We start from the raw sequence: 12,355 nt of genomic DNA on the forward strand, positions 1-12,355 counted from the left end.
TGACATTTATCCAGTTTTCATCGTTTTCAGCTTCCTCAAAGTTCTTTGGTTCTAGATGGGATACAAAAGCTATATGATTACATCCACTTCTTAAGTGAGATATAGTGCTAAGTCCTTGGGATGGACTACCTATGATAAGGTCAATTGAGTGATTCTTGACAAATTTCCAAGCCCTAGGAAGTTCATAATTTTCTTCTTCTGGTTCACTAGACTTTTGAGGAGATGATTCTTGATGATCAGTTTTTGTGTTTTGACAGTTTCTATCTTGATCATTGTTTATCTTAAGTTGCTCAAGTTCTTTTTCAATTCTAAAGGTAGTGACTCGATTATCTTCTTCCATGTCAACAGTTGTTTTGGATGTGTGAGGGTCAATTTCATCAAACACAACATGGGTTGATTCTTGAACAGTTTGAGTTCTTTTGTTGAACACCCTATATGCTTTGCTATTCATGGCATATCCTATAAAGATGCCCTCATCGGATTTTGAATCAAATTTTTCCAAATGATCTCTATCATTTAATATGAAACATTTGCATCCAAAAACCTTAAAATGTGATATGTTAGGTTTTCTACCCTTCCATATTTTGTATGGGGTTTTTCCTAACTTGGATCTGATGATGACACGATTACTAACATAACAAGCTGTGCTAACGGCTTCAGCCTAGAAATATTTTGGCAAATTATGTTCGTTGAGCATTGTCCTAGCCATTTCTTGGAGTGTTCGGTTTTTTCTTTCAACTACTCCATTTTTTTTGTGGAGTTTTTGGTGTGGAGAAGTTGTGTGAGTAGCTATTTTTGTTACAAAAATCTTCTATTTCTTTGTTTCTAAATTCTCTTCCTTTATCACTCCTAATGTGAACAATTAACATTCCTTTTTCATTTTGAATTTTTCCACAAAAATGGATGAAGGCATTACAAGTGTTACTTTTGTTTGTAAGAAAAATTACCCATGAGAATCTAGAGAAGTTATCAACTATAACAAAGGCATACAGTTTTCCACTAACACTAGCAATATCATTAGAACCGAACAAATCAAGATGGATTAACTCTAAAGGTCTTGAGGTGGATATAATTTTCTTGGTTATCAAAGAAAATTTAACTTGTTTTCCATATTGACATGCATCACAAACTTTGTCTTTTACATAATTATCTTTTGGTAGGCCATTTACTAGTTCCTTAGATGATAGCCTATGTTATAAATTCCATGCTAGCATGACTTAGTCTTCTATGCCATAACCAACAATTTTCATTAGTAGCTGCTAAACATCTAACGTCGCAAGTTCTAATGTCATCAAACTAAATTGTGTAAATGTTGGATTCACGTTTTCCTACAAGTATGGTTTTTCCATTTAAATCATTTATCAAACATTGGGTGGATTGGAATGTAATGTTTAACCCTTTATCACATAGGTGACTAACGCTTAATAGGTTCTGTTTGAGTGTATCTATAAGAGAAACATTTTCAATAGCCAAGGATGAATTACCTATTTTACCTTTACCGATGATTTTTCCTTTGACATTGTCTCCAAAAGTGACCAATCCTTCCTTCTTGTAGGTGAGTGAGAGGAATTTGCTTGCATCTCCCATCATGTGTCTTGAGCATCCACTATCAAGAAACCATTTAATTCTTGTGGAGTTGGTCTTTAAACATACCTGCACACAACATTAAGTATTTTGTTTTGATACCCACATTGTCTTGGGTCCTATGGGGTTAGTGTTCTTAATCACCCATTTGTATTTCATGTTTTTTCTTCTATTAAAGTGTACATGACCTTTTCTTTCGCAATATAAGAAAACTTTATTAGCATGTGAGGGATTTGGTTTAGGTGTAGGGATTTTCTTTGACACGGAGCTTCTTTTAGAACAAAAATTTGCAAAACCTATTGATTCAGATGACGATAAGTCGTATCCTAATCATTCTTTGAAAATTCCAAATCTTTGGACTCTAAGTAGCCTATCAAAATTCTCTTTACCATTTGTAAATTTGTAAATTGTATTATTTTGATCTTCCACTTTCCTTTTCAATTTTAAATTTTCTTAAAGAATTCCAATAATTTCCTTTTTTAAGCTTCCAACTTCTTTTTGAAAAGACTCCTTGTAATTTTTACATTCCTTAGTAAGCTTTTCATTTTCTAAACTAAGAGATACATTTTCTTCTTTCAAAGTATCACATGAGCAGATTTGTTTTTGCTTACATCTTGCATGAGTTTCTTTTAAAAGTTTATTTTTATTTTTAGCAGCTATCAATTCAATGTAGAGTTATTACAACTTTCTTCTAATTCTTCATAAGATGGAAGATATTCGTCATCAGAATTTACGTCACTTTGTTCATCCGCCGTAAGGCATAAGTTGGCAACTTCTTTTTCGATTTCTTCGTCGGTTGAGGTTCCATCTAGTTCATCCCATTCGGTTGCGTTCATGATTTTGAACTTCTTTTTGTCTTCTTGTTGATTGTTGCCTTTGTTTTTGAAGAGAGGACAATCGGCCATGCGGTGCCCGATCTTTTTGCAATTGTAGCACCTTATGCTTGATTCTCCTTTCTCCTTTTGTTTGCCACCTCGTTTGTTCATCAAAAAATTTCTAAATCTTCTTGTGAGGAGAGCGACTTCGTCATCATCGTCATTTCCTTCCTCTTATACGAGCTCTTTTTGTTTTCCAGCTTTTAGAGCAATTTCGGTAGCTTTCTTGGGTGCTTTAGCTTCTGCGGTAGCATTTTTCTTTTTGATTTCATAGGTCATGAGAGATCCAATCAGCTCGTCAAGAGTGACCTTTGAGAGGTCCTTTGCTTCCTTAATTGCTGTGGACTTGGTGTGCCAGGATCCCGCTACAGAGCGAAGGACTTTCTGCACATTATCTTCCATAGAGTATTCTCTACCAAGAGCTTTTAGTCCATTTGTGATATGTGTAAAACGAGTAAACATAGCAGTAGTTGTTTCACCCTCTTCCATTTTAAAATTTTCATATTCTTTAACCAACATATAAATTTTTGACTTCTTTACCTAGGTTGTTCCTTCATACGTTATTTGAAACTTTTCCCACATCTCATTAGCCATGTTGCATCCACAGATTCGATTGTACTCTTCATCGTTCACAGCATAATAAAGGAAGTTCTTAGTCTTGAAATTTAGTTATGCTAGCTTTGCATCAACCTTGGGAAGTTTCCCAATTGGTATGTCACCGCCTTCCTCATTCTTGAAGGTGTAGTCTCCTTTGGTGATGACATTCCACATTCGGTAGTCATAGGCTTGGATGAAGATTGACATCCGATCTTTCCATGCCAGGTAGTTAGTTTCGCAGAATTTGAGAGGATGGTCCACAGATTGACCTTGGGCAAACATATCCACCATATTGATCTTTGCGCCTAGGAGTTACTCAAAATATCTAGTGACTGACGCTCTAATACCACTTGTTGGCACGAATAAGCGTCTAGAGGGGGGGGGGTGCATAGACGTTTTTCACGGATATGCAAATTTTCTACAAACACAAAAAAATCTTGCCAAGAACAAGAGTATTATATCACAATATATAAAAAAAAAAAAATGGTAATGAATGAGCAACACAAGAGAGAAAGGAGGAGAGAAGCTTAACACAACGATGTTAACATGGTTCGGCACCCCGCCTACATCCACGCCTTGAGACCAACTCAAGGATTCCCCAAATCCACTATACGATCCTCCTTCCGGCGAAGAAGCCTATACAAATAGTTGTTCACAAAGAGCTCTTACCATGGTACTCACCTAAAGACACCTTACAATGGCTCACAAAGAGCCTTACAATACAAGTAGTTGAAGAGACGTAGATACAATCTTAAATGCTTCTCTTGAGTTGAATATCACAATGTAATCCTCACACTATATCCACTTTTTCAAGGGAGTGTAGACAAAAGCAAGAGCAATAGGGCAAGTAGTTGCACAATGAAACCCTAGAGTAAATGCACAATGAATGATTTCAACAACTAATGAGCTTCATAATTTTTGAAGTTAATGCAAGAGACCTATTTTAAACACCAAAGGGGCGAGTTGGGCGCTGGAGAGCCATTGGGAATTTATTGATATGAGACAAGGTGAGAACTAGCCATTCTGGCACATTAAATGAGGTTTGCAGCTTGACATCCATCGACGAGGTCTCGACTTCGTCGATGAGCTCTTCAGTTAGTTTGTCGATGAAACCCTGTGTTCATCGATGAGTTATTGGTTCTGAAATTAGGTAGGTCTCGGATTCTTTTCGTCGACGAGTACCCTGTGTACTTCGATGAAATGTGCACAGACTTTGTTGCTGAATCCCTTATATTCGTCAACGAAGGTGCTCTGAACTTTTAGGTACTCTCGGTATATTCTCATCGAGGAGTTCCCTATGTATGTCGACGAGGGTTTGTGTTGTTCTCGTCGACGAAGCCCTATGTTCGTCGACGAGGCCGCTTTCACTGTTTTAGAAAATTTACTTTAACAAGGTTTGTGTTTGAAGTAAAAAGGTCCTTATTTTGAGAAGTGATCTCTGATCTACTTTAAGATGTCTAAGGTTTAATAAAACATGTTTGAGGATTTTTAGACATCTTATGTAGTTTTATTTGACTAGTTGTATGTGTGTGGGACTGTGCCTGTGTTCAAGTGATATGCATGTGATATGCCCATTTCTTACTTGTTCTTTTGAGTCACACCATACACAAAGGATTATAGAAACATTTTCTCTTACTCTCACACTCAACTTAGAACATGTGCTTTGCTATGTAGAGTCCATGAGTGCTTTGGTTTGAGTGGCCGAGTTCTGGTCATGTCACATGTTGCTTTTGGCTGGTTTGAAACTTGTTTGCTTTGGAGTGGTTTTGTGCAACTGAGCTGGACTAGAGAAAAAGGTTAGTAACCTTAAAGAACTGTTAATGGGTTGTTGTCATCAAAATACAGTTGGAATGAAAGACCCTTAACCACTTGGTCTAAAAACTATTATTATTTTAAAAAAATAAAAAAAAAATTATTTCATAGTATTACTGACAAATTTGGAGATTCATCACTATTGTCCCCTTATTAGTGACGAATTTGGGAACCGTCATTAATATTTCTTTTATTTAAAAGAAATGGGAAAAATTTATTTCATAGTATTAGCGACGAGTTTGGAGATTCGTCACTATTAGCTTGTTATTAGTGTAATGCCCCGAACCCTTAAACCTAGTCCGATGCGTTATTCCTGAATAAATCCTGATAATCCATAACTAAATCATACATACACAGTGGAAAACATAACTATTATCCTCAATCATAAAAATAAATACCAGAGTTTACTAATTCCATCTGTAATCCATAATAGCCATTCATCACCTGTGTTCCCATATATACACACATCTCCAAAAACATTCAGTATTCATAACGTCAGTATGTTCCACAACCATCCATATCATAGAAGACTTAAAACATAAAAACATAAAACATAACTTATATACATCCCATAATTATCATCAAAATGTTTATACCCTTTTCTCTTTCTATAACCCCAAAAATGCTATCAGCTTCGAGCTTCTCTAAGCTCGTTTATGTGGTGGTCCTGAAAAGAATAAATTCATAATCAGGTGAGACACATCTCAATAAGGGAAAGAAACAATATATATTAAAAACAATATCATAGAAGACTTAAAACATAAAAACATAAAACATAACTTATATACATCCCATAATTATCATCAAAATGTTTATACCCTTTTCTCTTTCTATAACCCCAAAAATGCTATCAGCTTCGAGCTTCTCTAAGCTCGTTTATGTGGTGGTCCTGAAAAGAATAAATTCATAATCAGGTGAGACACATCTCAATAAGGGAAAGAAACAATATATATTAAAAACAATATGTTGTCAACATGAGATTATAATCAACATTTTAATATCATTTGAAAAACCATTAACATATATTCTAAAATCATTTTCTAAACCTAATCATACAAAAAAAAAAAAAAAATATTTACCCACGAGACTACCCAAGGATAGGGGTGATTACCCGCCCATACAAGTAGCACCCCTTTGTTTTGATATATTAGGCAACCTGAAGGTCACAACTGAAGCATACCAAAACACTCACCTTACTCAGTAAGCCCTCAAGTGAAAGATTAATCTCGTACTCACACAGTTCATACAAAGGTTTACTAACAAAGGCCCCAAGGATAGGGAAGTCTACCCGCCCATACAAATAGATTCCCTCTGCCCTAGCACATTATGCAGCCTACTGCCATATCTGATACTACTAGTGCACTCTCCTTTCTCAGCAAGCCCTTAGGTGAAGAGATTGCCCTGCCCTAAAGTAACTTGTTTTACTAACATACATACTTGATAATACCATAATACATTATTCTGTCTGTCGTTATTTAACCATCCATATCTGTTCATGTTCATAACTTTAGCATTTCATAACATTCCACTTTACGTAACCTTTAACATTTTAAATCGTTCACATTTCATATTTCAAATCCATTTCATTCACATTTTCATTTCATTTCATTCATTCATACTATAGCTCTTTTTAGCTGTACATCAGTTAGTCCACATAGATATGCACTAGAATCTGCTAACACAGCTCCTCTTAGCTGTCATAAATTATTCTATAGCTCCTTTTAGCTGTCATTGCATACATGGTTGCATAATCAAACACAAGCAACATGTTCCGCATAACATTTCATTAACAATGCATTTCTTACATAGCTTGCATCTCACACATATAACATATGTTTATACCGCATTACCATCTACTCATGCCACACAGTTTTGTAGAAAAATTTCATACATTGCCTGTAAAATATGCCAACCAACATTTAACATTTATATATTGAAAATATACCTTCATTTCTTATATAAATATCTTGAAATACTTTCCAATTTTATTAGTTCATTTTCATATATACGTAGCTAAATAAGCAGTCCTAAGCTCAGAAAACATAATTTACATGGTTGACATTTTATACCCATATGAAAACTCATATATATATATATATATATATATATATATATATATATATATAACATAGTTCATTTTTATTTAATTCATAAAAACTTGATTTAATATATATAATTTCCCCCTTACCTGAATCCTCGAACTACACCAATAGGTGTCCCAAAGTGATTCCTGTGATGCTCACCCGGTCCCTAATTCAAAAACCTTAATTTAATCAAATAAACCCCAAATAAACTACTATTTCTACATTTTCTAAACTTAATAACCTTAAATAACCTTTTAAAAACCCAAAATTAAGAATTCAGACCCTTATCTCAACTTAGGAGTGTTTCCTGAAATACCCAGTTTAGGAAATTGATCCGCTAGATGTGTAGAGAATCTTTCCTAGAACACCGTAGCGATCTCCGATCATCGATTTGGGTTGAATTCAGACCGGATTCTTAGAGAGAAGTGAGAGAGACGATTTTAGAGAGAGATAAATGAAGGAAAATTAATTTTCTTTGCAACAAAGCAACCTTCTATTTTTATATACTCGTCCTTGCCAAGTGGACTCGTCGACGAACCACTGAAGAACACTCATCGACAAGGCCATGAGCTCATCGATGAATTTCAGAACAACCCAAACCCTCTTGGTTAATCCTCATCAACGATACATACATGCTTGGTGATGAGTTTCTGAAGATTTCTCATCGATGAGAAAATCTTGCTCATCGACGAGCACTTGCTTAATATCCTTTTACAATTTCTTTTTCCTTTCTTCTATTTCCCCTTTTCCTTTTATTTCTTTTTTATTATTTTGAATAATTAAAAATTCTCTAGGTTCTTACAATTAGTGACGAATTTGGGAACCGTCACTAATACTTCTTTTATTTTTAAAAAAATTATTTCACAATATTAGTGACGAATTTGAAGATTCGTCACTATTAACCCCTTATTAGTGACGAATTTGAGAACCATCACTAATACTACCCTTTGTTTGTAAAAAAAAAAAAAAAAATTAGTTCAGAATGTTAGTGACAAATTTACAAATTCGTAACTATTGGTCAACTATTAGTGACGAACTTGAGAACCATCACTAATACTACAATTTATTTAAAATAAATAAAATTATAGTTCGGAGTATTAGTGAGGAATTTATAAATTCGTCACTATTGACCTACTATTAGTGACAGATTTGAGAACCATCACTAGTACTACCCTTTATTTAAAAAAAATAAAAAAAAATTTAGTTTAGAGTATTAGTGACAAATTTACAAATTCGTCACTATTGGCCAACTATTAGTGACGAATTTTAGAACCATCACTAATACTACCCTTTATTTAAAAAAAATAAAAAAAAATTATAGTTTAGAGTATTAGTGACGAATTTACAAATTCGTCACTATTGGCCCACTATTAGTGACGGATTTGAGAACCGTCACGAATACTACCCTTTATTTAAAAATAAAAAAAAAAATTCAGTTCAAAGTATTAGTGATGAATTTACAATTTCGTCACTATTGACCAACTATTACTGACGAATTTTAGAACCGTCACTAATAATACCCTTTATTTTAAAAAAAATAAAAAATAGTTTATTTAAAAATATTAGTGATGGTTTTAAAACTGTCACTAATTCTCAAAATCTAAATCCCTTAACCGGCATATTTTCCCAAATTTCCCAAATTCCCTCCATGCTCCTCCCTCGTTCTCCCTCTTGCCATCTCCTTACTCTTCCTCTCAGCTTCTCCTCCCTCCTCCTCCCTCCTACCCCTCCCTCATTCTCCCTCATACTCCTCATTCTCCCTCCTACTCCTCACTCCTCCCTGCATGCAGCGCCGTCCTGCTGCCATTGAGTCTCAAGCTGCCGCCCATAGCCTCTCCGCCCGTCATAGCGTCACAACGTCACCCAGTCGCCACCTTGCCCTGTCGTCGTTCGTTTCCATTGTCTTTCCTTTCTGCCACCGCCACTCTTAGGTAAGACTTCTTCCTCCTCCTCCTCCTATTCTTCTTCTTCTTTTTTCCTCTCTGATTCTTCTTCTTGTTCTTACCCTCGTCTCCGGTCTACTTTATGGCGTTTCTTGGCCTCAGGTCCGTTTTCGTTTTGCTTCCAATGAATCGAAATTTGTTCTTTGTGTTCTGCATTGTACCTCCTGTTGTGTTGCCGAGTAAACGTAGGTGAAGAAAGGGAAGCAGACTTTTATTTATTTATTTTTAATTTTTATTTTATTTTATTTTCTTTCTTTTAAAAAAGTTTTGGTGTTGTTTGGCTTTTTGAGAAAGATGGGTCTGCTCGATGGAACTGGGGACTTGTGCTTGGTCTGAGTTAAGTGGAGTCTTTTGTCTCACTGGGTAGAAGCAGGAGCAACATTTTACGATATCCGCAGTTCGTAATTTCGTTTTCATTTCCTACGTTTTCTTGGCAACCAAGCATAGGATTTTGTTTGTGAAGATTTGAAATTTGGAGTAGTATAAATGGTGGACTGTTTGATGCTTGGTTTGGTGTTTGATTTTTGTATTTGTTGTTAGTGAGCTATTCTCTTGTTATTGGAACCGTATGATTTTTTGGTCAGATGCTATTGGGTCTTAGCTAAGGCATTGTTTGGTTAGTAATTAAGAATGGGATGACAAACAATTAGGTTGCTTGTTATATATATATAGTCTGCTTATTTTTAAAAATTTTAAATCTATAATTTCAAACATTATTTTATTTTATTTTTTTATCATATCTAGATAGTTAAAAACAAGCATCTAAGCATAGTTTTAACTATTTTATATAAAGTAAAATTTAATAACACTCCTTGAATTTTCTAAATACGACATGTTGCTCATTAATTACGTAACAAATCTTGACATTTAATTTTCTTGATAAAGTAAATCTTTGTTAGTGAAAAGTTATTTAACCATTAAGTATATGTGAACAAAAATAATTTTATCCTTCATAAAATGATATTTTTTTTCCTTTCACCATTCATCCAATTTGGATAGAAAATGACATTAATATGATATACAGAGTTTAAAAAATCAGTCAATTAAGTATAATGTCATCCGTATTTATTTTGTGGTACTTAAAAATTTAATGTGTGTTATCTATCCACGTGCTAGTCAATTAAGTATAATGTCGTCCGTATTTATTTTGTGGTACTTAAAAAATTAATGTGTGTTTATCTCTCCACGTGCTGTCGGGCTGCATGTGCGGGGGAGTGTTGAAGCACTTGATATACATTGTTGGCCTACAACCTAACAACTTAACCTTTTAGGTAAAATGGTAATCTAATATAAAGGTCCAACTTGAGGACCATTGGCCCACCTTTTCACAACTTGATCTTATGCATCTTTATATTCAAAAGAGCTGTCTAGGTACATAGTTTTTTACTAAAATAAACATATTTTAAATTTTGAATACTTACTATCTCATTTTGAGTTATTTTTTTCCTTCTAAGTTTCTAATTTATGAATTGTTTTCTACACAACTTGATGCTATGTGACATTTTACTTATGATAGTGGTATCGATGCATGGTTTTTTAACTTAAATGTGCATATTCTAACTTTTTTTTTTTTGTTCATTGCATATTGATTTGCATTTAGGTGGTGTATTTATTAATTTTTAATTTGGATTTTGGCAATTGGCATTCTGTATTTTTGTGTTCCTGAGCTGAAATTAGGGTAATAAGTTACCTACAAAATTTAGAGTTTTAAATTATTCTCGCATCATAAGAGTAGGAAGAAGATCGTCACAATATATGTAGCCTTTAAGCTCGAATTCGTGACTAACGAACCAATGACATAGCTGGCGTGTGTATCGGTTCAAAAAAAAGAAAAAAAAAATTAATTTGTCTCAAACTCATGATAGTTGGGAATTGAAAAAAGGGGATGAAAACAAGGGGAGGGGAGAATGTTAAATAATTTAGAGACATGTTAAATAATTTATCTTTTTTCTTGGTTTGTTGGGAGAATTATTAGGCTATACCAATCATAATTTTTTACATTGTTGAATTCTACCTCATATTTACTCAAATTGTTACAATCTTATACAAAACCTCATTGGCGGATGTCAAATGTAGCAATTTCTCTTGGTAAATGTGAGTTTATTGAGGTCGTTTTAAAAATGTTTGGTCTCCTTGTGAAAAATGAGCAACTAGAAAGAAAAAGTTAGATTTGAGTATTTGATGAAAAAAGTTGTAAGGTGTTTAAAAATGTATAATAACTAGAAAGAATATGGTCTTTTTAGAAAATATAATTAATACATTGACCGTGTTATAGTGTTAGAAAAAATTAAGGACAACAACAGAAAAAATAATTTGTTCGTGAAAAAAAATTAGGTTCTAGCTTTTCAATTTTTAATTTTGTAACTTCTAAAAAAGTAAAATTTTTTTTTTAGAAACTAAAAAAATTATACCAAAAGATAGACCTACCTTTATCTTTTAAAAAGGACCAGACAAAAGAGGAGCATCAAAGTCACCCTAAACAACTTAAATGTTTACCTTATTATTTATGATCTAATATATTATAATCATATATATATATATATATATATATATATATTAAAATGAAGTGCTCACCTGAGCCATCCGTAATGATTTTATTTGGTTTAGTAAATGAGTTTTTAAATTATATTATGTTGAACTTTTCTAATTAGTAGGTGTAAATATTTTCTCGTAATGTTATTGTTAAGTATGCCCCTCTAAATTTTTTTTTTGTTTTCAACATAAATCATAGGGTTTCATCTTTACTAGTTAATGCCTCTGCGAACGAAGCCTCTAGCTACCTCAAAGCATAGCCACTCACCACGATGCGCTGCCAAGCGGTAGAGGGTTCAGAACCCGCCAAGGGGAGAGTCTTCTTCCAGGGGTCGAGTTGTACTGAGTGAGCATGAAAGGGTTTTGGATGAGATGAGAGTACCAAGGGTGACTCTTGAGGATGTGTAGTTGCCCCTGACACGTTCTGCTGCGCCACCCATTGGAGAGCAGTCCTTGTATGATTGTGAGGCTCCGCCTCTGGTGGACATTCCTATTGAGTTGCTACCTTGGGTCCTCAGGCCACACAAACCACCACCCTCCCCTCTTACCCCTAAATTGCGTCATCTTCGGGAGGAATGGCACGGGACCAAGACCCCGCTAAAGCAGCAGCAGCCCCGCCTTGCTCGTGCAGTTCCGATTCTGATTTTGACTCTGATTAGGATAGATTAGATGTTTGGGATCTTTTTACGCGCTTTCTATTTTGCTTATGTATTGTGCTCATACACCCTTTGCTTTAATTTTATTTTTTTTTCTTTTATTTGTTTTTTCTTGTATTATGTTTTACCATGCTTTTGAATGGTTGTACGTGTGCTTTAATGTGTCTATCTACATTGTATTGCCTCTGAAATTAATGAAAATACATTGTGCTTTTGGTTTCTACCTGTATTTTGTGCCTCACTATATCAGCACGTTTTTCTAGCTATTTTGG

The sequence above is a fragment of the Malania oleifera genome, chromosome 9, assembly GCF_029873635.1.
Source record: "Malania oleifera isolate guangnan ecotype guangnan chromosome 9, ASM2987363v1, whole genome shotgun sequence".
Taxonomy (NCBI): domain Eukaryota; kingdom Viridiplantae; phylum Streptophyta; class Magnoliopsida; order Santalales; family Ximeniaceae; genus Malania; species Malania oleifera.